This window comes from Diabrotica virgifera, chromosome 10 (assembly GCF_917563875.1).
Source record: "Diabrotica virgifera virgifera chromosome 10, PGI_DIABVI_V3a".
NCBI lineage: Eukaryota > Metazoa > Arthropoda > Insecta > Coleoptera > Chrysomelidae > Diabrotica > Diabrotica virgifera.
Window position 1 is genome coordinate 82,781,580 of NC_065452.1, and position 26,332 is coordinate 82,807,911.

Below are 26,332 nucleotides of genomic sequence, written 5' to 3' on the forward strand. Positions count from 1 at the left end.
ATAATAGTATCTTTATATGCTTTTTAGGTATAATGATGGACGACTCTGAAATAAAGGAGCTTATTATTCTAACTGGGAAATATGCCACAATTTAAAGCTGGGACAGAATGATATAATATATAGCTTCAGAACAATATTAAGAAAGGAGTTATTCCTCCTAAGAAAGGAGTTATTATTTCTTCCAGAAATGGTAGAACTTCATACATGTAAGTACCTTTTTAAAAATGTGTATACTTATGTATCAACTATAATAGGTTTCTTGAATGTATCGTCTTCTATAAAAATATACAATACAACGCTATATCAACCATGGCGGTTGCAACGCTGAGGATGTTTTCTGTTAATTTATTTGAGATAAAGAAATCAGTTAGTCTAAAAGAAATATATGTTTATGGTTAAGAAATGTTTTTGCCGAAAACCGTGAATTAGTTAATATGTATTAAATGACTTAGATGTAAACTAATAATACTTTCCCGTAATAAAATTTCTTAATGATTAGGTATGCTGTCTCTTTTAGATTATAAGAAAATTACATATTATTATGTCTGCTTCAATGTTTTACATTGGTTGTTTTTTCCCTCTTGTTTTAGCAAAACAATGTTTATTGTGTGACTTAATATTATACAGATAAATAATTAATATTTCGTTAACAAAAAGAAAAAAATAAACAAAGATGTGTAGGTTAAATAATGCCATGTTTGAACTAAATATGATTGATTATTATTAGTATTAATAGTTCTTATATGGGGCCGTGTATTTGTTTTTTTTTTGTATTTCCTAAATTTGTCAAAATAAATATCTATAGATATCTTTATAAAAAAAAAAATTTAAGTAAGTTTACTTTTTCTACATAACGATTTTGTTTTAGTGAATTGCTGATATACAAAGTGCTATTAACAAAAGAAGGAACATTTGAGGAAGTTGGATTTGCCTCTCCATCCTTTTATTGTGTGTGGAAGCCAGTGGTTTTTAGAGTGGAGAAAATATTTGTATGTAATAATAACGTTTTATATCTTGTTTTATTAATAAATAATGATTTTACCTTAACACAATGATTTATTTCGCTGTATGTAATATCACTTTATTTTCAAGAAGTATTAACTTAACTCTAAATATACGTTTATCTCTGCGAAATATATTTCTTAACATTAAATACATTAATTATTAATAGTAAAATAATAATATTCCTTACTAAGAAATATTATTGCTCAGAAAGAACAGTTTTGTTATGTGTAGAAAATATATTTTTATGACTAATAAAATTAATTAACATCAAGTGTAATTTCTTTCTGATAAATGGGTTTGAAGTTTGCCAGAAAGTGATAGTTCAATCATGTTTAAGATATATCTCTTTGGCTATAGTGGAATTTATTTGAAATATTTTAGAAAATTATATCTTACATACAAAGATATATTTCTTAGGCAATATGCCAAGTCGATCTTTCTTAAATATTAATAAAGTTTCTTTATGTCAAGAATTTTTTTCTCTCGGTGTACACTGGACCTCTTCAATGGATTTCACAAACACCTACAATTTACCGTTGAGGAGGAGAAAGAACAAAGTGTGCCCTTTTTAGACACTAAGGTGATAAGAACCACAGAGAACAAGATAATTTTGGATTGGTATCAGGAACCAACTGACTCTGGAAGATATATAAATTATTTCTCTCAGCACTCGAAAAGCCAAAAACACAACACTGCTGTGGCAATGAAAAACAGAATTTTACACATCAGCAATGACCTGTTCACACAAAAGAATTTAAAAACACTCTACAACATATTCTCGAACAACGGCTATCGAAGTAAAATTCTTAAGCAACTGATATATAACTCAGACTTATACGACGGGCAACTTGACAACAGACCATCAGATCCCGTGATTTACAAAAAGTTGCCCTTCATAAATGGCTTAACCAACAATATAATCAAGCTGCTGAACGGAATTCCTAAAATCAAAATAGCGAAATAAAATAGCATATCCAACTACAGCTTATTCTCGAAGCTTAAAGACCAGACACCGCTTCTAAATCAGAGTCATATATATCATCTATCAACTTTCTTGTTTCGAATGTGATGGGCAGTATATAGGACAAACATCGCAATGGCTGAAACAAAGAATAACGCAGCACAAAAGTGATTGTAAAACACACAAAAATACTTGTGCAGCAGCACACCATTCCATAACAACAGGACACCAATTTAATTTGTCAGATATCAAGATCTTAGATTCAGAAAGCAATTATAAGAAAAGATTTTTCCTCGAGATGTACCACATAAACAGTAATAAACGTTCAATTAATTACAAATCAGACACAAGTAGATTAAGCGAAATTTACTGCAATGTTTTAAAATTCGAAAAATAGCAGAATATTAAACAGATGGCTCGATATTGGAACTTTTGACCCTTAACACATGTGAGAAAAGATACCTGACTCAGTGCCGCCCTCGACGTTCTCGTGAAACGACATGCATAGCTTTAAGTTAAATTGCTTTATATAACATACCTACAACAATTCGTAAGTTATATCATTGTAATATTATGTTTGTACCTAACTGTTAGTTAATTTTGTAGTTTGTTCCTGATGAAGATGAAAAATTAATAAATACTCATCGAAATATCGAATTCAACAGAATTAAATGTAGTTTCAATCTAAGCCACAGACCGCAATTCCCGATAATTTCAACATTGTTTTATAGTGTTATAGAATATATATATATATATATATATATATATATATATATATATATATATATATATATATATTGATGTTATCTTGATTATTGATATGAGATAATATTCTTATATGTCATTTAATTTAATCAATGCATTAATAATAATCTAATTAATTAACCAGATCACATATCAATATGTTTTCAATCTCAGGGCGAATTATAAAATTAATTACTTACTTACGTGGCTTCTAAGTATTTCTCAATGGTTCCTAATCGGGATAGGAAAGAAAGGAGTAAAATAATACACACATATGGGTTACAATTTTAATCAAAATATTGTTTATTTTATTTAAATGGCAATCACTGCTTAATATTTGCTAGATCTTATTATTCTTAAACATAACATTTACAAATGGGAATTCTTATTTCCTTTTGGTTTCCAATTGAAAGTTTTTATTAACATTTAACTATTAGGATTTATTAGCAACAATTCTATTTAAGTTTGATGAAGCTTTTCTGATATTATTGATTATGTTCTTCAAATTTTATTGTGGTATTTAATTACGAAAAACCCATACATTCATGTCCAAACAAATGAGACTGACCTTTTTCTGGTGAACTGAGAATGTCTTCACACAAAACCCGTTTCCTGCTATCCTTGGCTGCGATCAAAACCTCGTCCTGGTTTTCAGTAATGTTCTCCTTTGAAAACTAGCTCGTATAGCTCTCGTTCCTGCTTCTGTCGTGATGCTGTATTCTACCTTTTTCGAAACTGCAATCAGCTATCGGGACACTCTTGGCTCAAGGAGGTTCTTTACTCTCAACCTGGCCTACCTCTCGTTCCACGATAGATACTCCACACTCACGGAACTACACCGGCTTTCTCACTCTCCGTACACTACCGTCTACTACTGGACTTCACTTCTCGACAGCTCAAAACATTCTGATCTATCTTTTTCATTCATTCCCCTACTTTCTAAATATCCCTTCCAGATTCACAAATCACCTTCCACCACCAACTCTCATTCGCAGTATTCCTCAAAACCAATTTTTAATCTTTCTAAATATGCTTAATGGATTCAAAAAAAAAATAGTTAATTCCCATTCTAAAATTACTTTCTACTATTTACAAAATTTAATGACTTATTATCTACTTCAACTGAGTCTTATTTAGCATAGGCTAATGATCGAACCTTCCGCGAACAACGATAATGAACTATTATCTATTTCAACTGAGTCTTATTTAGCATAGGCTAATGATCGAACCTTCCGCGAACAACGATAATGATACTCGCCATTCACTTTGTTTATTCTAAGCGCATTGTCCCGAGTTTCGTATGCTTCTTCTAATAACTTCTTAAAATTAAATATAACAATTTGTTGTATACAGGTTGTTCTAAATTTATATGCCCGTGGTTGAGAAAATTGAAAATATTTTATATTAAATTGAATTCTGTTTATAATTATCAAAATTTAATTTTCATATCAAATAGAAATATAACAAATCCCCGCCTTGTATTCGATAAAATTTATCTGCATTTTTAAATAAATTTTCTCGAGGCAAAACCAACTCCCTGTATATTTCCTTACTTTAATCTACGTCTTATATCCTAACTTACTATCTACTTCATGTAATTCTGTCTTTTATTCGTGATATTTGTATACATCGTGAATATTATAAATTCCTCGGATCTTTTCCGAGTTCCTGTGCCTCAACTCATAACAATTTATCCCATTTTCATTATTCACGATGTACGGGCCTTCGAAAACAGGCATCAACTTTGCGCAAATGCCCCCAGGAAGATTTGATACTCGTAATGCCCTCACGAGTACTTTTTCACCCTTTTGGAAAGTCACTGGTCTTCTTTTTCTATTGTGTTCCTGTCTTTGGATATATTTTTCGTTGCTTCGCCGTAATCTTCTCTGTACGGTTTCAACCACCTGTTGATATTCTTTTGGCTCTTGGTCTTCCCATGGCCTTATCGGCAGTACACCCTTCATGATGTATTCTGGGGTCTCTTTTGTTACTGTGCTCGGAATTGTATTTAGATACCTTTCTATTTCCGCCATTTTCCTGTCCCAATGGCGATGTTGACCATCTGTTGCAATGCGAAGAAATTTCGTCACTTCCTGTATGAATCGTTCCGAAGGATTACTCTGTGGATGCCTGATGCTGACAAAATTTGTCTCTATTCCTCGTTCTCGAAGTTGTCCCTTGAAACGATCATTTCGGAAATACGTTGCATTGTCCAGTAGAATCTTTTTTGGTGTTCCTACTATGGCTATAAAATTGTCGATTTTTCTTAATATTTCTTCCCCCTTTGTGGTGCGGCAACTATATAATTTTACGTACTTTGAAAACACATCCACCATTACCAGAATATGTTTGTTCCTTTTAGTGGTCATAATTAGATCGCTTAACATATCTATTGCTACAATGTCTAGTTTGTTTCGGGCTTCAATATTTTTGGCAACATTTTCGTTTTTGAAATTTCGACTCTTATATTTTTGACATACATCGCACTTCTGGGTAATTTCCTTTGCAATGCGGTAATCCTGTCGGCTGATGTAATTTTCCCTAAAAACGAGCCAAACTTTTCTGCTACCGATATGCCCATTGTCCTCATGTAATTTCTTTATTATCTTTTCGGCCAATGTCTGTGTCACTAAATATAGTTCCTTTCCGTCTATTCTCTTAAAATATATGTTATTTTCTACTTCCGCTCTTCTTTTCTCTCTTTCCTCTAGGTCTTCCTGGTTTGTCCTTATCTCATTTAACGAATATATCCCTTCTTCTTGTATTAATCTATTTAGTCCCACCTGTAGAGTAATTGTTTCCTTTTTTCCGGTGTCCTCATCCCGTGTTAGAGCGTCGGCTATTATGTTGTCTTTTCCTTTTATATATCGGAACTCAAAATCATACTCCTGTAATAATAGAATGCCTCTATGTATTCTATTATTTACTAATCTATTCTTCATGATATGTACTAAAGCTGCATGGTCTGTTTCGATTGTGAATTTTGCTCCCAATAAGTAAAAGCTCAATTTGTTTACGCAATATAGTACACTGGCAAACTCTAATTCTGTAACACTATATTTTCTCTCATGTGTTTTAGTCACTCGAGATATAAAACATATCGGCACTTCTTGGTCGTTTTGTATTTGAGACAGAACTCCTGCAAATTTTTGTATGGACGCATCAGTTCGGAGTATAAAAGGTAAATTGTAAATGGGGTGGTATATTTTCGTTCCTTTTGCGAATTCTCATTTTAATGTTTCGAAAGCTTCCTCCTGTTCTTCTTTCCAATTCCATTTTATTCCTTTTTTAAGCAATTTTATCAGAGGGATTTCCTTTTGGCTCAAATCGGGAATCAGCTTTTTAAAATAATTAATCGTGCCAAGAAAACCTCTCAATGTTTTCAAATTCGTTGGTCTTGGGTATTCATCTATGAGCTTGACTCTGTCTTCGGCTAATCTTACTGTTTTGGTGTCCAATTGAAAACCCAAATAAATGACTTCTTTTTGAAAAAATTGACATTTTTCAATGTTTAATTTCAATCCCGCTGTGTCCAATTCTTCCATAATTATTTCTATGTGTTCCAGATGACTCTGAGTATCTTGTGAAAAAATTAATAAATCATCGATATAATGAAATATGAAATCTTCATGGCGATTCAAAATGGTATGTAGAGCTCGGACGAGTGCAGCACAAGCACTCTGCAATCCAAATGGCACTACCTTAAACCGGTAGACAATACCATCAATAGAAAAAGCGGTGTAGTTTCTACACTTTTCAGCTAACGGTATCAACCAAAAACTGTGTTTTAAGTCAATTTTCGAAAATATGTGTGACCCGGTGATTCTTCCAAAAATGGCCTCGATGTTTAGAGGTGATTCATATTGTGATACAGTGTGCTGGTTGATATTCCTGGCATCTAAACATAATCTCAATTCTCCATTGCTTTTCTTTACTATCACAATCGGGTTAACATACGGTGAATCACATCTTTCGATGATTTGATCTTCCAACATTTTATTTATTTCTTCTTTCACCTCTTGTCGATACTTGTATGGAATCGGGTAAGTCTTTGATCGAAAATTTCCCAAGTTTTTCACCTCAAATGAATGTTCGTACTTTTTAGCCACTCTGTTTTCCTCATTGATCAAATTTTCGTAGTTTCTTAACATCAACCGCAATTCTTTTTCTTTCCCTTCTCCACATATCAATTTTCTGTCTTTTTTTTCAGATTCTTCACACATGTTTACCGTGCATTCTGCATCCTCGTTTGCATATACCTCCTCTTCAAATACTACTGTTTCAAACATATTCTTTTCACTTTCATTTTTTAGCTTTATTTCTTCTTCTCCTGAGCTCGTCTCTTCTTTTGAGGAATCCCAGGTTTCCTTTGTTTCTGATACTCTCAAATTTTCTTCTTCTGGGCTCAACTCTTCTTTTGAGGAGCCACAGGTTTCATTTTCTTTTATCTTTTTCTGACCTTTTCTCCTTTTTTTTCTTTGTCCTTGCTTCGCTGCCAAATTCATTTCCACTGTTTGTTCTTTACCTGATTCGTCCGTATTGTGTTTCTCATGTTCCTTGTCCTGTTCTTTTTCTTCTTCTTCTGTTAGTTTCATCGTATTATTTTTAAAATCTATCACTACATGTTTTTCTGCCAATTCGTCAACTCCTACTATCATGTCATGTGACATGTTTGGCATTATTACACATTGTAGTGCATACATATTCTTACCCAGTCGTACCATTACTCGTATGCCTTCATTTATAGTTGCCAATGTCCGTTTGTTTGCGCCCACTAAATTTACCCTAGGTATTTTGTAAATTAAATTTGTTAAGTTAACTTCTTCTATTAGTTTTCTGTTGACCAATGTTATTTCAGATCCAGTGTCTATCATAATTTTAATTGGTTTCTCGTTGATAAATCCATCCACAAATTTTAAATTAACTCCATTTTTCTTTTCGTTGTTTCCTGCCAATTTAATAAACTCCTTGGGGTGACAAAAGATTCCTGTTTGATTTTTGGTTTTTAGTGAGCGCCGTCGTGAAAAGACGCCGGTTGCTCATCGTTGTTTATATTTTCGTCATAATGTCTCTCTCCGTCATATTCATCTGTCTGGGTATTATTTACTTCTCTTCTATTTTCTCTTGGTCTGTCGGATCTGTTTCGGTTTTCTCGATATCCCTTTTCATTTTGTCTACCATTATTTCTGTTTTCTTGATTTGAGCGTGTGGTGTTTCTATTCTGGTATTCTCGATTTCTCTCCTCATTCCATTGCCTATTTCTTTGTTCATAATTTCCTCTTCCGTTGTCTCTATTTTCGTTTTCCCTTCTGGGATTAAAATCTCGTCTTGTATAGTCCCTCCTATTTTGATTTCTATCTCTGTAATCTTGTGTTTCTCGGGCCTGTAATCTTCTCGCGACCTTCTTGATTTTCTTTCTCTTAGACGTGATTCTCTTATTTGTAGGAATTGGCATAAACTATCTATGTCTTTGTAATTTTGCAATGTGATATGGTCTTCCAGCGTTTCCTCGAAATGTCTTGCAATTAGTTCGACTAATTGTTCCGATGAGTAATTATATTGTAAATGTTTTGCATTATTGTAAATTTGCAAAGCATATGTCCTTTCTGATACACCCATCCTATCATTGTATTTCCCATTTTGCAATTCCTTGTTAATTTCCAATTTTTGGACCTTTCCCCAGAAATAATTCAAAAATGTTTGTTCAAATTGTTGCCAATTTCCGAATTCTTCTTCTTTACTATCGAACCATAGGCTTGCTTCAGATTTGAGATGGTTTCTGATAGTTTCTTTTGCTGTTTCGAAATTTCCGATGTGTTGTATTTTCTTTTTCAGGCTATTTATGAACGGCACTGGGTGTAATCTTCTTACATCCCCGCCAAACCTTATCTTCACGTCATCTGTGCTATGTATAACCATTTCTCTTCTTTCTCCTACATTTTGTTGCGTCCGGTTTTCGGTGACTTGTTTTTCTATTTCTGTGATTCTTTTTTCCACTTCTTCTCTGTCTACTTGAATAGCATTTTCCAACTTATTTTCCAAATTTTCTATTTCCTTTTTCTGGCAATTCGTTATTTCCTTTATTTTGCTTTTAATTTCTTTAATCTCTGTCTCTTGTTGTCCCATATCGTTCTTGATCATTGTCAAACATTCTTTTACTTCCTTTTCATACTTTCCTATGCGTTCCTCCATTTTCTTGTTGTTCTCTTCTATTGCTTGTTTCATTTTTTGTTGTGTTTCATCCATTTTTTGATCCAATTTTTGTTGTGTTTCATCCATTTTTTGATCCACTTTTTGTTGTGTTTCATCCATTTTTTGTTGTGTTTAATCCATTTTTTGATCCAATTTTTGTTGTGTTTCATCCATTTTCTGTTGTGTTTCCTCCATTTTTTGATCCAATTTTTGTTGTGTTTCATCCATTTTTTGTTGTGTTTCATCCATTTTTTGATCCATTTTTTGTTGTGATTCATCCATTTTTTTTTGTGATTCATCCATTTTCTTTGATGTTTCTTCCTGATTTTTATCCATTGTTCGTTTTGCTTCATCCATTTTTTGTGACTGGAGTTGCATAAGTTGTAATATCTTTTCTAATTCTGACAATTCTTTTTTTCGTGTTTCCATGATTGTTGTGTCTAAAATATCTTCTTGGTCTGAATTTTCCTCTTGATTTGAATGTTCTTTTTGTTTTTTATTGTCTTTGCTTTGGCTTCTTGTCACAGACATTTGTTTTCAAGAAGTACTGTCCCCGCCAAATATGAAATTTTACTAGTATGTTACCAAGACGACTTTTTCTCACCCAAATATTATAAATTGTCAATAAATATATCAAATGTAAATATCGTAAAAATAAAATATTAAATCAGTTATGTAAAATTTGTACCTAAAGAGATCTAAAATTTTCAAATACCGGCTTTACTCTTTCTATCCTTCAAATTTGCCACTAGAAATACTTTTCACTGCTTTCCACGTTGGACGACAGTTAATGTGATCTTGATTATTGATATGAGATAATATTCTTATATGTCATTTAATTTAATCAATGCATTAATAATAATCTAATTAATTAACCAGATCACATATCAATATGTTTTCAATCTCAGGGCGAATTATAAAATTAATTACTTACTTACGTGGCTTCTAAGTATTTCTCAATGGTTCCTAATCGGGATAGGAAAGAAAAGAGTAAAATAATACACACATATGGGTTACAATTTTAATCAAAATATTGTTTATTTTATTTAAATGGCAATCACTGCTTAATATTTGCTAGATCTTATTATTCTTAAACATAACATTTACAAATGGGAATTCTTATTTCCTTTTGGTTTCCAATTGAAAGTTTTTATTAACATTTAACTATTAGGATTTATTAGCAACAATTCTATTTAAGTTTGATGAAGCTTTTCTGATATTATTATGTTCTTCAAATTTTATTGTGGTATTTAATTACGAAAAACCCATACATTCATGTCCAAACAAATGAGACTGACCTTTTTCTGGTGAACTGAGAATGTCTTCACACAAAACCCGTTTCCTGCTATCCTTGGCTGCGATCAAAACCTCGTCCTGGCTTTCAGTAATGTTCTCCTTTGAAAACTAGCTCGTATAGCTCTCGTTCCTGCTTCTGTCGTGATGCTGTATTCTACCTTTTTCGAAACTGCAATCAGCTATCGGGACACTCTTGGCTCAAGGAGGTTCTTTACTCTCAACCTGGCCTACCTCTCGTTCCACGATAGATACTCCACACTCACGGAACTACACCGGCTTTCTCACTCTCCGTACATTACCGTCTACTACTGGACTTCACTTCTCGACAGCTCAAAACATTCTGATCTATCTTTTTCATTCATTCCCCTACTTTCTAAATATCCCTTCCAGATTCACAAATCACCTTCCACCACCAACTCTCATTCGCAGTATTCCTCAAAACCAATTTTTAATCTTTCTAAATATGCTTAATGGATTCAAAAAAAAATAGTTAATTCCCATTCTAAAATTACTTTCTACTATTTACAAAATTTAATGACCTATTATCTACTTCAACTGAGTCTTATTTAGCATAGGCTAATGATCGAACCTTCCGCGAACAACGATAATGAACTATTATCTATTTCAACTGAGTCTTATTTAGCATAGGCTAATGATCGAACCTTCCGCGAACAACGATAATGGTACTCGCCATTCACTTTGTTTATTCTAAGCGCATTGTCCCGAGTTTCGTATGCTTCTTCTAATCACTTCTTAAAATTAAATATAACAATTTGTTGTATACAGGTTGTTCTAAATTTATATGCCCGTGGTTGAGAAAATTGAAAATATTTTATATTAAATTGAATTCTGTTTATAATTATCAAAATTTAATTTTCATATCAAATAGAAATATAACAAAATATATATATATATATATATATATATATATATATATATATATATATATATATATATATATATATATATTCTGTTTATAATTATCAAAATTTAATTTTCATATCAAATAGAAATATAACAAAATATATATATATATATATATATATATATATATATATATATATATATATATATATATATATATATATATATATAGTGAGTGAGAAGAAGTCTCACTGTAATTGAGGTTATCAGTAATATATATATATATATATATATATATATATATATATAGTAACTGACATGAAACTTACACCACAGACAAACAGATTCAACCCAATAAACACGCTAGTAAGGAAAATTAAGAGAATTTAATGCATAAGTTATTATTTATGTCTTTTATGTAGTTTTGGTTAATCTTTTTTATGTCTTTTGGTTGGTGTTTTATTGGAAGTTCCCCGTAAGGCAAATGTATAGATTCGCCACTGATACGTTCCTTGTATTTGCAGTGTAGCGCTGTTAGTACTGTAAGCATAAGAGACTATACTCCTTTTCTTTAATACCAGTAAACTAAAGATGCCAAGATCCAAAAAATTCCTATGATAGTCCTCTTCAGTTTTGATAACCGGGATGTTTTTTTGTTCTTGGAACCAAGAGTTTCACGGTTTCACGTTTCACTCAAAAGGTTTCACTGATTTTCTAACATTCAAAAACAAATTATATAGTTTCCCCGTAAAATCCAGTAATTAAGATACCTATATTTTTCCAAATTTGATATTTTTCGGTATAACAGAATGGCTAAACTAAAAAAAAACTAGCATTACACATGATTAGTCTTCGTCTTCAGTTAGTATCAGACAGTTTGTTAAAAAATGAACATGGTATTCCCTTCAAATTGCTCCGTTTATCAAAATAAATATTTGGAAAAAATCCACCCCATACCACTGAATCCTACTTAAAACTGTATAGCTAAATATTTTTAAAGGGGTAGGCGCAAAATCTCTGTCCAATGCTATTTAAATGCAGTCTTTTTTTCGAATCCTGAGAAAACTAATTAATATTCTTGAAAAATTTAAACGCAGAATGAAAGATTAAATTATTACCGAGGGCCTAAAGTCCCTTAGAATAAACAAAAAGTTTTTTTAATGAGATATTTGAAATTAAAAATCATTAAATTTTCTCTTTTTTTCACCCCCGTAACTTATTAAAATAAATATTCTAGAAGTTTTAAGGGACTTTCGGCCCTCGGTACTAATGTAATCTTTCATTCTGCGTTTAAATTTTTCAAAAATTTTTATTAGTTTTCTCATGATTAAAAAAAATGAATGCATTTAAATCCAAAAATAAGTTATGTGACATAGCCAAATAATTGTATTTAGCGCCAAATCATAATATTCCCTCGATATATTTATCACCAATCGCAGAGCCGTATTTACTTGCCTATTATATACGTAGTGGGATCGGCGAATATGCGGCCCGGCCCAAATTGAACCTAAGCCAGACACAACCTGCGCCGGCGGGACGGGTGACCCGTGCATTTATTTTTCTAGCGTGTCGCATATTGAACACAACCCAACCCAACCGTTGGCTATCGACGTGGCGAATAGAGACGAACAAAATCAGTGCGGACATGTAACGGTTACTTTTGATACCGGTTCTCAGTGGTACTGAGTCCGAATACTGATTACAAAATACTGATGTATCTGATCCTTGTACTGAATTGAGTAGCAACTTAAAATCGGTATTTCCGTACTTGTAACTAGTAACGTTTTAAAAATATCTTACACGTCCCTAGTAGTCGTAGCGGTATGACTTTCGAAAACATAGAATTTGATCATAGCGAGTGCATAAAAAGATATCTTACACTGAGTATTTTATTTCTGCACATAATACCTACATATTTAAAATAATCTCTTCCCTACTGCTCGGTCATAACTCATATTCCTCAATTTACTGCTCTGATCACAATCATTTACAATTACTGCAGGATCGCAATCATTTACAATTACTGCAGGTCATAATAATTCATAATCCCTTCGCTACTAATCGGTCATAAAAAATAACAATATCTGCATATTTCGTTTTTAATTTTAAAGCATAAAAAATGTAATATGCCGACAAGTTGAATTTGAGGGTAATACGATATTTTTATCGATCACGGTTTTAAGTATAACATGAATAATTTTTCACCTTATTTTTCTAATAATGTGTTTTTGTAAAGGCATAATTTTAATTATTAATTTCGTATCGCCGCTTATTTAGTCTACCAAAAGTTATCAGAATTTAATGACAAAGACAACGCAGTTTTCACTCGGGGTGTTGACTATGCTAATATTTTTATTTATCATAATAAATTGTAATTAGGTACCATCCGTATTCATTTCAGATAAGTCCATCAGGTAAACAAAAACAAGTAAAAATAAACATCTGGCGGTGAGTCACGCGTCCTACGGCCCAAGAAAACTGTACGCTGATGACAAACGTTTTCAAGCGAGACCTGCGAACGAATGCACTGATAGTAGGATGCGCAAAACTGTCTACCACAGGGGTGGGCAAAAGGCGGCCCGCAGGCCAAATCCGGCCTTTTTGCTTACTTTATCCGGCCCGTTAAAAAATCCCGCAAGCTTTTTTTTAAGTGCATAGGCGCAATGCTTTTTAAATGCATTAATTTTTTTCGAATCCTGAGAAAATTATACTGCCGAGCGCCGAAAGTCCCTGAAAACTTCTACAGTGCTTATTATAGTAAGTCGTAGGGGTGAACAAAAAAGAAAAAAAATTAGTGTGATTTTTAATTTCAAATATCTCATTCCAAAGAAACTTTTTGTTTATTCTAAGGGACTTTTAGCCCTCGGTAATAATGTAATATTTCATTCTGCGTTTAAATTTTTCAAAAATATTTATTAGTTTTCTCACGATTCGAAAAAAAAGGAATGCATTTAAAAAGCATTGGTCCGAAATTTTGCGCCTACGCTCTTAATCTCTTTTATGCGATTTTGTTGAAATCGACAGTATTAGTGTTGTAGTGTTCATATAAATAATGAATCTCTATCTTCTGCTTTTCTTAAAAACCTCTGTATGTTTAACCCGGTTTAAGCGCGAATATTTTTCGGCCAGGGTATTTGTCGTCTACCATACCAGGACCCTTTTCCTTCCATTTTACCCTTCATAATCAGCTGCTGCAACAACTTACAACAACGTACTTATAATTTACTAGTATGTGCCCTTTCTTCTTGCTGTCCTTCTCCCTTTGATGATGGTCAAAGTTCTCTGTTCCTTTTCCATTCTGTGCAACACCATTTCGTTGGTAATCTGATCGGGTTATGGTATTTTCAAAATTCTCCTAAAAAGCCACATCTCAAAAGCCTCCAGCTTTCTCACTAAGTCAGCATTAACAATCCAATAAAGAAGAATAGAGTGGACATAACATTTTTTATTATCATCCCGGTATTTTATAGGGTTCTTTGCCTTCCTATTCCCAGTTTCCAGCTTCGGCCGTCGTTGTATTCGCCAGGGTGAACGTTCCTTTCCGACATTGTCTTCTGAATGCCACCCAGCCAGGATTGTTTCGGCTTTCCTCTCTCCCTTCTTTCCTTGACGTTCATTTTAAAATTTGTTTTGGCATCCTGTCGTCATCCATTTTTTCTACATGACCATACTAGATCAATTGACACCTTTGAATTTCGACTATGATGGTTGACTTGGCCTAACATTTTACCATCCGATATCAGATTTGCATATTGAATCTTTGGTTGCTCAGAAATTTTCTCATTTTCAAAAAGGCTGCTCTTGAATTTCTGAATTTCATTTTTTATCTGGATCCCTGTTATGGCTTAATATAATGGACCATATTAAAAATTTCGTAATTTAACTGAGAACAAATTGTTCGCATGTACACACAAGTAAGACAATTGATTATTACTATTATTTATTATTAACAGTCAAATATATTCTTCCAAATGCTTTAAAATGATACTTATAGTATTTATGCCAAAAAACTTTCTTGGACGGAGAAAAACCTCCACCAAAAACATTAGCGTGTGCGCAGCGTAGATACTGAGTATAGGTCTCCGGCCCGGGAGACATTTTGAAAATTTCATTTTGGCCCGCGCTTAAAAGTATTTGCCCACCCCTGGTCTACGCAGTTAGCCGGTGCAGATTGTGTCTCGCTTAGGTTCAATTTGCGCCGGGCCTTAGACTTGAGACTTAGCCCCGTATTCATAGTCGGTACTCAAGTATGAGTCGATGCTTAAGGTCAACCTTGAAAAAATTTGTATACAAATTTGTATAAGAATTTGTTCAAGGTCGACCTTAAGCATCGACTCAGACTTGAGTACGGACTATGAATACGGGCCTTAGGCTGGCAAGGTGTTATATTTTCTCGACTCTGCTTTACGGGATAGAAGTATGGACACTTAACGCGTCGACTACTAAAGAGACTGCATTTGAATGTGAGTGTATAGAAGAATCCTGAAGATACCATGGACCGAGCATGTAACAAACAACGAACTCATGAGAAGAGTCAACAAAAGAATCGAAATATTGGAAACCATCAAGACACGAACGCTGCAATACCTGGGGCATGTTATGTGTAGTAAGAGATACAACATACTTCAATTAATTATTATACAAGGAAAAATCCAGAGCAGGAGAAGTGTAGGAAGGAGAAGAATCTCATGATTGCGTAACTTGAGGGAATGATACGGATGACGGATGCACATCAACCGAACTTTTCAGAGCAGCAGCATCTACGACAACAATAGCCGTGATGATTGCCAACCTCCGTCGCGGAGAGGACACGTAAAGAAGAAGATCGTTTTTTGACGTTAATTTGTTAATATCTAATTTGTTAATATATAAATGCAAAATATCGGCTGCAATAAACACGTAGGTTCTTTTTATAGAGACCCATCATACTACTGAAAACAACTATCATTTGCCTGACCGGGTCAGTGTCACAAACATTGTAAAATTGTTTACCTAATTCCCCGGACTATAAGACCTAAACCAATACATAATCAAAAATTATTAAACTGACTGATATTGGACTAAAATTTTTTGTTCGGACTTGGTTTTAAATTATAAAATACAGGTTTATTGTACACTAAATATTATGTCCTTATAATTATTCGACATAGTATTTATTACTTTTTTAAAGGGCTGGGAGTGAAATTGATATTACTCTTTTCTCAATTTATGAATATGTTTAGAAATCCTAAACACTTGTGAGCTTCAGACATTTTAATGACTTCAAAACGTATTTAAAGAATATTTTTACTGCTTCTAACTAAGTGGTGTGACTTTCTGTGTTTGTTTTCTTGTTGTTTAGTTTTCAGTATGCATGTTAAACGTTCATATGCGTAACCAGGGGGGTTTCGGAGGTTATAACCCCTTCATTTGGATGTACTTTGAGCTTTATTCGCCTAACACCATTATTATTCTATACCCCCCAGAAACAATCCAGTATTTGTAACCCACTCTTAGGATCATCCTGGTTACACCGTTGTAAACGTTCTCCAACAAACACGTTCGCTGGCGTGAGACACAAAAAATGTTGTGTCTCATGTTGTTTTCGATAACAGCCGCGTGACACACCGTAGTTGTCTCAATAACATAGAAACGGGATCCTCGTGGCCGTAGGGACTCATTTTTTATCATTATATGGCAGCCAAAGTGTTAAAAATGTCTCATGCCAAATATCGGATGCATGGAATTGAAACGTTTAATCCAGCGGTTCTCAATCTTCGGTACATGGACCACTGGTGGTACATATCATTATTTGAGGTGGTACACAAAACGCAAAAAGAGCTAAAATCAGCACCACTATTATAGTTAGTTAGATCACCTAGCTTATAGTTAATTAGATATTTCAGTTAGATTATACCAAAAATAATAAAAAGTATTTGTCAAAAAGATTGAGAACCGCTGGTTCAAACGTTTTTTGCAACAGGTTTTTGGTGATTGTTATTTTTAATTACTAATTTAATTGTGTGCAAAATTACGCGAATATACTTATTTCATACCTAAGCAAGCTTTTTTTGATATCGTGTATCCGTCTCATCTGTGGTCTTCCTCTTGGTCATCAAGGTTTTGTTTATCAGTGTGGCCTGCAAAGTTCCATTTGAGTTTTATTGTGATATAATCGATTTTAATTTTTGATCTTACATATTGGTCCCTCTTTCTGTCTGACAGTTGTATACCTAACATTGTCCTGTCTGTTCTGGCTAGTTGATTCATATTTGTCTTGGTTAGAGCCCAGACTTGACCTCCATGATAGGAATGATACACATATTTAACACTTTGCTCGTCCAGTATTGAGATATTTTGCGGTTCTTAAGTATCGAACTTCTTCTTCTTTTAGTGCCTATCCGTTTCGGATGTTGGCGACCATCGTGACAATCTTACTTTGCACACTGCTGCCTTGAAAATATTTATGGTTGTTGTGTTGAACCACGTACGTAAATTCGTACGTCAGGATATCCTTCACCTTCCCGGTCCACGTTTTCCTTCTACTTTTTCCTGCAAGATTAGTGGCAGTAGTCCATATCTTTCGCTGTTCCTCATGATGTGACCGAGGTATTCGATTTTGGCTGTTTTATGCTGGTTATCGAACTTATTCCGTTAATAAAACTACTGAGAACAAAGAACATCGACACACTGGATATAAGAATAATAAATAATCTGTATTATGAACAAGAAGCTGTCATAAGACTAAATAATTTAAACACCAATAAAATAAAAACCAAAAAAAGAGGCGTTGGACAGGGATGTGTCTTGTCGCCATCACTGTTTAATTCATAGTCAGAAGAAATATTCAAAAAAGCATAAGAAGATGAAGTAGCAGGCATATAAATGAATGGCCTACCCATATGTGAAATTAGATACGCCGATGACACAATACTAATATCAGAAACTTTTACAGATCTACAAAGAATTTTAGATAAGGTTGTTGCAACGAGTAAATAATTTGGTCTCTCACTAAACATAAAGAAAACAAAATTCGTGGTTATATCAAAGAATAATATTAGAAATATCAATCTACCCGTAAATAATAAGACGATAGAATGAGTTCAGAGTTATAACTATTTAGGGACAAACGATTATACCAAAGAAATCCGAATTAGAATTGAAAAGGCTAGAAGTGCATTCACTAATATGAAACAAATATTATGTAGTAGAGACCTCAGCCTAAATCTAAGAAAGCGAGTACTAAAATGTTATGTATTTTCTGTTCTTTTGTATGGTGTGGAGACATGGACTCTTAATAAATAATGCCTCAATATATTGGAAACATTTGAGATGTGGACGTATCGAAGAATTCTGAGAATCTCCTGGATAGACAGAATAATCAATGAGGAAGTACTAAGGAGAATACAGAACAGCAGGGAGATACTGGATTTCATCAAAATAAGAAAACTTCAATACTTGGGTCATATAATACGTGGTGACAGATATGAACTCCTAAAATTAATTATGCAGGGAAAGATTCAAGGAAGGCGCAGCATAGGTAGGAGAAAAATGTCCTGGTTGAGAAATCTCAGAGAATGGTTTGGATGCAGCTCAACTGAACTCTTTCGGGCTGTAGCATCAAAAGTTAGAATAGCAATGATGATGCCAAACTTCGTCGCGGAGACGGCACGTAAAGAAGAAGATCGAACTTAGTTCTCCAAATCTTGTCCAGTCTTGCTCTTTTAGTGATTTTTACACTTTGGCTCTCTTTGTCAACCTTTTTCTCTTTTATTATGCAATGTAACTCTTTAGTACTTTGAAACAACTATTTGTGTGCTATTTTATACAAACTTATTGAAACTGCAGTTTCATGTTTTCCATTTGCCAAAATATTAATATTAATTAACATGAAATGCAAACCAGATTATCTGTCAATAATTCAGTTCTCTTCTTCTTCTACTTTTTCTTTTTGTATAAACATGACTTTGCCTGTTTTTTCAATGTGCCTCTAGTACGTTGTCGTTCCATGGTTTTCGTGGTCTTCCCACTGATCGTCTTCTTATTGGGGAACCGTCTCTCGCTGTCTTTACTAATATATTTCTTGTCATTCGGCTTGTGTGGTCATTCCATTCTATTCTTCTGTTTCTTACCCAATTATTAATGTTGTCCACCTTGCATCCCTGTCGTATATCTGTACTTCTAGCTCTGTCCCATAGAGTCTTACCATCGATTTTTCGGAAGGTTTTCATTTCCGCTGTTTCGAGCAATCTTTTTGTCCTCTTGTTACGAATGGAGTGTGGCCAATGTTACAAATTACTGTGGGATTGTAATGGACAGTTTGACCAGATACTGAAATATGATGAAGCTAGGCTAGCTGGAAATTCAAGAGAATTGATAAGTGGGACTCAGGATAGGGTTAAGAAAATGAATTAAAATAAGAAGAATACAAAGAAAGAGAACTACTGACAGAGAATATATTAAGAAGAACGTTTGGAGGGCGCCAGGGAAATATTGAATAAATACTTCGCCGAGTGACTTATACTGCTGCACTTAACTAATACCTTATATAGTTACTAGAAAGGTAGGATAATAAAACATATAAGTATGTATAACCCAATTTAATTAAAAACCTATAACCCCTATACAGGTACATTCATTAAATTTCGGAACATTGACTTTACGTGTATTTCGGCTCAGTTCTGCTCTAGCCGGTTGGCCAACAAAAGATTTTTAAATAATTATATATAAAAAAATCCAATACTTCATTGGACTGCTGGATTCTGAACTCATTCGGGAACAAGTCGAAATTAAACTCCACCCAAATAGTTGCCCTGGCCCCGCCTATTACATACAAAAATTTGTGACCACGCTGCTTCTGTTTAAATTTCAGCGGTATTGCCAATCGGAGGGAAATTTCCCTTTTTTATCTATTTATGTCACGTTTGATGAGAAGATTCGCATGTCATGAAATTCGATAGGCGAATTCAATATCGGTGTATTTCGAAGAATCCCTATTCTCTTTTCTTATGAATGAATCACAGTATTACAGATTATAGTCGAAAACCAAACGAAATTGTCTTATTTGGTTTGGTAGATAAGTACTTTCTTTATTCTTACCTAAGTATTCATTATTGAAGTTTAGAGCAGGGTAGTTACAATTAATAAACATGCATTAATCTTCTTCTTCTTCTTCTAGTGCCTATTCGTTTCGAATATTGGCGGACATTCTGTCTATAATTATTTTATTAACTGATGCTTTAAATGCATTGTTAACTGATGCATTAATGGATTCGTTCTAATTAACTATTTAGATGGAAAATTATAGTTCTTTTTTATTTCAGCTTGGTCATTAAGGGTGAAACATTAAACATTTTAGGTTTTTTTAAATTGCTCTTTTCGCTATCGCTATTTTTGCTAGATATTGTTATTTTTAGGTAAATTAAGCATTGTTATACTGAATTTCATGATGTAAATTAAGCTAGTAAACAAATAACCAGCAAATATTATTGAATAAACAAATCCCATGCTTCAAACAAAAAACATCTCGCGTTGTCGAACTATTTCTCGTGCAATATTTTTTACGACCTGGCAACACGGCCATGCCTGTAGAGGACCAGCCGAGACTGTGGTCGTCAAAATCACTACCACAGTATATAGGTTTATACAACAATCAGTATAGTCACTTGCCGTGAAGTACGTTATGAAAAAATGTTCCATTTTTCCCAGTGCGCATCGAGACCTTGCAGCCGGACGCAAGCGCATAACAGCGTGTGTTATACTGCTCAACATTATTTTTGATACACTGCTCGAAAATAAATAGGACAAATTTGAAATAGATTTTTCGAAATAAGGAATACTTTTCTACAATTAACGTTTACGAAGCTCTTGACAATTTATCGATAGTTTCATAAATAATTATTACTGTTGTTCTGAAGACTAAATGTATCAGCTTTAATGGATTCATTGAGATTATGTACCTACTATTTTCAACTAAATAATTTTTTCTATATAAACAAAATTTTGGTCTAACAATGGGCTCTACTTTATCTTCATTGGTCTTCTTCTTCTAATGCCTACTCCACTAATGAAGGTTGGCTATAACCACTGCAAATTAGTTTCATTATTAACGCATATATTTATGGATTTCTAAAGAAATATTGTTTTCACTCAGTTTTGAAAAAAATGTGAAAGCGTTGAATTATATACGTCCGTCTGTCCGTAAACACAACTCCTCAGTCATTAAACCAGATAGAATGACAAATGAGGTGTCGGATGAAAGCTTATAATCCAAGGATGGTACTAAAGGTGAGATATTTGGCAAAGGACTTCCAGTTTTAAAAATGCAATCGGAAATACGGTTTTAAATTCTCCGGGATAGTACAAGCGATATATTATTCGACGCGCCGTAGCAAGAGGAGTCTTCCTTCTTGTAGGTAGGCTATAAAGACTGTTTCTTCTTCAATATTAGCCTCCTAAATTGTTTAAATTATCGCACCATCTTTTTCTTAGTCTGCAAATACTTCTTCATCCATTTGGTGACTTATCTCGTGCTATTCGTACTATCCTATCCTCTGCCATTCTACTAATGTGTTCGTTCCACTCCAGTTTCCGTTTTGTCACTCATCCATTTATGTCTTCTACATTGCATGATCTTCTTATGTTTTCGCATCTCTCTCTATCCAACAGACTTTTCCCTGATATTCGTCTCGGTTGTTTCTAGTAGTCGTCTCGTTTTAGATGTGTCAGGTCTTGTCTCTGCCGTGTATGTCAATATAGGTCTAATTGCTGCTTTATAGATTCTTGCTTTTGTGTCTTGTCTTAGGTGTTCGTTCTTCCAGATTGTGTCATTAAGAGATCCCAGCGCTTTACTTGCTTTTAAGCTTTGTTGTCGTACTTCCTCTTCAACATCTCCGTAACTGGGTATATCTATTCCCAGATATCTAAACCTTGCTTCCTGCTTTAATATTTTCCCATCAATTTCGATTTTACCTCGTAGTGGGTATTTAGATGTCATACATGTGTTTTTTCTGCTGATATTATCATATATTGATATTGTATTTCTTGGCTGTTGTATTGAAGATGTGTGTTAATCTTTGGAGATTGTCTTCTGTCTTGGCGATTAATGCGGCGTCGTTTGCATAACCTAATATTTGGAGTTTTTTGTTCCCCATTCTGTAACCATGATCTTTACATACTGCTTCTATTATTTCGTCCATTATTAGATACATTAAAGAGCAGTGGGCTTAACGGGTTCCCTTGTCTGACTCGGCTTTGTACTGGTATAAACTGTGTTAGTTTTCCATTTATCTTTGCCTGTATTCGATTATGGAAATATATGTTTTCGATGGTTCATATAATATTGATTGGCATGTATCTTCTATACAGTAAGTGTAAGACGTCTTCGACTTGGATGCGATCGAAAGCCTTTGTCAGGTAAAACATAGATATGCTGGTTTATTGTACTCGATGGCCTTTTCTGTGATTTGTCTTAGTACAGAAATAAATAGTACAATACTGGCGTCTACGCTACAAACGCATTCAATATGCTAAGGAAAATGTGGTCTTCACATCAGATGACAATTAAAACCGAAAGACTATTCAACAGCAACGTGAAGACTGTATTACTATATGGAGCAGAAACTTGGAAAGTGTCAAGGGACAGATGCAGGTATTCATAAATAAATGCCTAAGGAAGATTCTTAACATTTACTGGCCAAACCGTATATCAAACCAAGAGCTATGGACAAGAACTAACCAGAAACCTATGTATATCTAAGATAATATGCAAAAGGAAATGGAGTTGGATGGAGCACACACTAAGGAGACCTGACACAGACATAGCGAGGCAAGCCCTAGAATATACACCACATAGAAAGAGAAGACCAGGTAGACCCGTAGAAATGTGGAAAAGAAGTGTTGAAAAAGAAATTAATGCTATAGGGCTTTTCATTGATTGTCATTTGCTTCGAGCTGCTGTCATATGTTGTATAATCTGTGTATAATACTAATATACACAGAGATATGTCAACAATAGATCAGGCTAGTCATATGCCACTCAATGCATCGGGGTGTAACGCTGATATCAAGTACGGTGGTCTAGCTATCTTTGTCTGTCGTGCGAGTGTGAGCGTATCTACCAAGAGGTGGGAGTAATGGAACGACAGTTACACAGAGGCGGCAGCCATCATATGTTAGAGAGAGAAAGCTGAGCGCCAGTAGAGAGAGAAAGATAGACCACCAACCCAAACTGTTCTGCGTTACTCTATTTTTCGAACTGGCCTAATCTATTCTGTTATATCTATGAATATACACGGATTATACGACATATGACAGAAGCTCGAAACAAATGACTGTGAATGAAAAGCCCTATTGGGAAAACCTGGACAGAAATAAAGATCAGTGCAAAGGATAAGACAGAATGGAGGCAGACAGTTGACGCCCTATGCTCCGCATGGAGTGAAGAGGAATAAGTAATTAAGTAAGTACTGGCGTCTACGCAGAATCTTCCGGATCTGAATCCTTGTGAGAAATCTAAAAAGCGAAGTACTGATGTCTTGTCAAGAGCTAATGAGGAAACTAATAAGAGGACTTTTCTATGGAGGAAAAAAATAATAATACATTCGAATTATAAATTATATTTTGAGAATTTCAATTTTACAATACCAATTTTATTTTTTACAGATATATTCCCTACAAGCATTTCAAATTCATCCTTAAAATAAAGTTTAATAGGTACATAAAATGAACTTATAAATTTCTGTTTTGAAAAGAAGATACCTACTAGGTATATACCTACTCAGATCTATATCTACTCAGCATCATATTGAGAAATCACAGAATCGTAAATATACAGTAATGAGCACTCACACTAATAACCGGCAAAATAACGCAAAAGATGGAAAACATATTAACTTGTGAGATAAAAAGAGATGAAACTGGTAGAAGTGGAAGTTATCGCTATAAACGAATAAATTAACATAATCTTGGATAAGAGTTTTAACCTGCTAACTCCATTTTTCACTTTGAGTGATATTGGGCTAGTTTCTGGGTCCGTGTATTTTCATACACCATCCCACAAACCCGCCGACACCAATGTAGTTTAGAAATAGCTATCTCTAAACTACAGTGGAACCAGCGGGCTTGTGGGACATGGTATGAAGGTACACAGACCTAGAAACTACCCCAATATCACTCACAGTGAAAAATGGAGGTAGCAGGTTAACACTCTTAGCCGACGATAACATTACATAATTTCCCACCTTTAGATCTCTGTGACAGGAGTATTTTATAAAATTCTCCTGGCACAGTGACAGTTCTCATACTCATCTGATACGTCTAAAGGTGGGAAACTATGTAATGTAATGTTAATTTATATGTTTATTTCGATAATTTCTCTCAGTTTCATCTCTTTTTATTTCGGAATGCATCCCATGTTTCCCATCTTTGGCGTTATATCCCATATTTTGCCAGTTATTAGCATGCTCATCACTGCATATTGGACTTTTTACACATAGTATCTTAGAATCCCTTGGAAGTAAATAATAAATCATGTACCTAGTTTTATTTTCATCAATAAATTCATGAAAGTATGACTGATGTTGAAAATTCATTTGACATACTGGCAAATAATTGTAATTCCTTCAGAGGAGATGTCCCTAGAAAGAATAACATATGTTTTATATTAAAATATATTAAAGTCATATTGATTAGCAGAATAAATAGAGTTTTTAGGTTTAATTCTCCTCATTCACATAATTTAATACCAGATAATGTCGCCCTACTTCCATATGCTAATGACCTAGTTTTTTATATAACAGCCTAAATTTGGATTCAATATAATATTTGGATTGAAATTTCAAACAGCCCCCATTTTGGACTCCATTCACATTAACCAATATTATCAGATATTCATGAATAGTGTCACCACAATCTTCTTTAACAACATACTATTCTTTCATAGATCTGGTCGTTATCACAATATAATCCCATATATACCAAAAATTCATGCTCGAGTGAGAAATTGGAAAGCCAAGCAAAGGATAGGAAAGAGTGAAAGCTGATTCTGGAACAGGTCAAGACCCACCATGGGCTGTAGAGCCAATGCTGATGCCTAAAAATGAACTCAAATATTTAGTGGTCTCTTTGTCCCGCAATCTTAACTAGAAGAAGCATATTGAAAATATAATTGGAAAAGCTATTAAAGGCATGGCTGTGCTGCCTAGTAAGACCCATATAGATTTTTGAAGCATCTTTATGAAACCAGCATGTAAACAATTATTATAGATTTAAAAATTAGACTCACTATGGATAGGGTAGTAAGATGATACAACGAATGCAGAGGTAACCGTCTATATTTGTTATCAATGGTTTCTAGGAACATGGTTCTTCAAAACAGATGTCAATGATTTTTAGAGTTTAGGTAAAGACAGTTATGTACCAAATTCATGAAAAAAATTTACACTTTCTCAGAATCATCCAACAATTAATTTGAAACATATACTCATACCTTCAATTATATATGTCATAGATTCCCTTAAGGCACTTTGCCACTGGTTGTAACTTCTCAATAGATGTGCCTACAGAATTACAAAATTATCATTCCAGTTTAAGAAAGAACACACCTTCAACTTGAATGTTTAATCTCAAGACATATTTCGTTTATTTTATTTTGCGTTGTTTTGCAACCCGCTTTTCAGTATTTCTGCAAAGGCCTGCTCCTCAAGATGTAAAGTGCATATTTAAAAGTTAATGTAACAATATTGAGGACTGTTCATAGAAAGTTTATCACATTGAACAATTTCTTTTCATTCTGCAAACCTAAAACGACAGCACGTCAAAAATGATGTCAATGATATTAAATAGAATTTACGTTCTTACCGATTTTCATCCATGGTCAACAGGAAGAAACTCAAATTTTTATGGTGCCTGGAATTTTGCCACATAAATAAACACACATTGCCTTTGGGTTAAATTCATCATAATCCCAATTCAAAATCACCAACCTTCTTAGAAAACTGGAGAAATACCACAGTAATGCACATTCGAAGTAAACCAACTTAACAATTGCAAAATATGAGAAAACAATAATAAATAACTCTAAATAAACAATTGTTTGTTTATAAGGTTATGTTTGGAATAAACATACATAAATAAACCAGATCTACTCACTGTTGCCAAATGTCACCAATTTAGATAGTTACTTGTGATTAATTGTTTGAATACATTCAATCAATAATTAGAAAATATTATTTTTCAAATTTTATACAAGTGTGTACGTAAAGGATTTTACCATTTATGAATTTAATTTTT

General features: G+C 33.7%; 1 long non-coding RNA gene across 1 annotated transcript; it reads right to left on the minus strand.

The window, feature by feature from the left end:
* Positions 1-23,642: 23,642 nt before the first annotated feature.
* Positions 23,643-26,056, minus strand: LOC126878750 (uncharacterized). The gene is made up of 3 exons (XR_007695764.1): positions 25,901-26,056; positions 25,530-25,840; positions 23,643-24,678 (listed from the first exon to the last, which is right to left on the minus strand). It is a non-coding gene; the product is annotated as an uncharacterized LOC126878750 (long non-coding RNA).
* Positions 26,057-26,332: the final 276 nt, after the last annotated feature.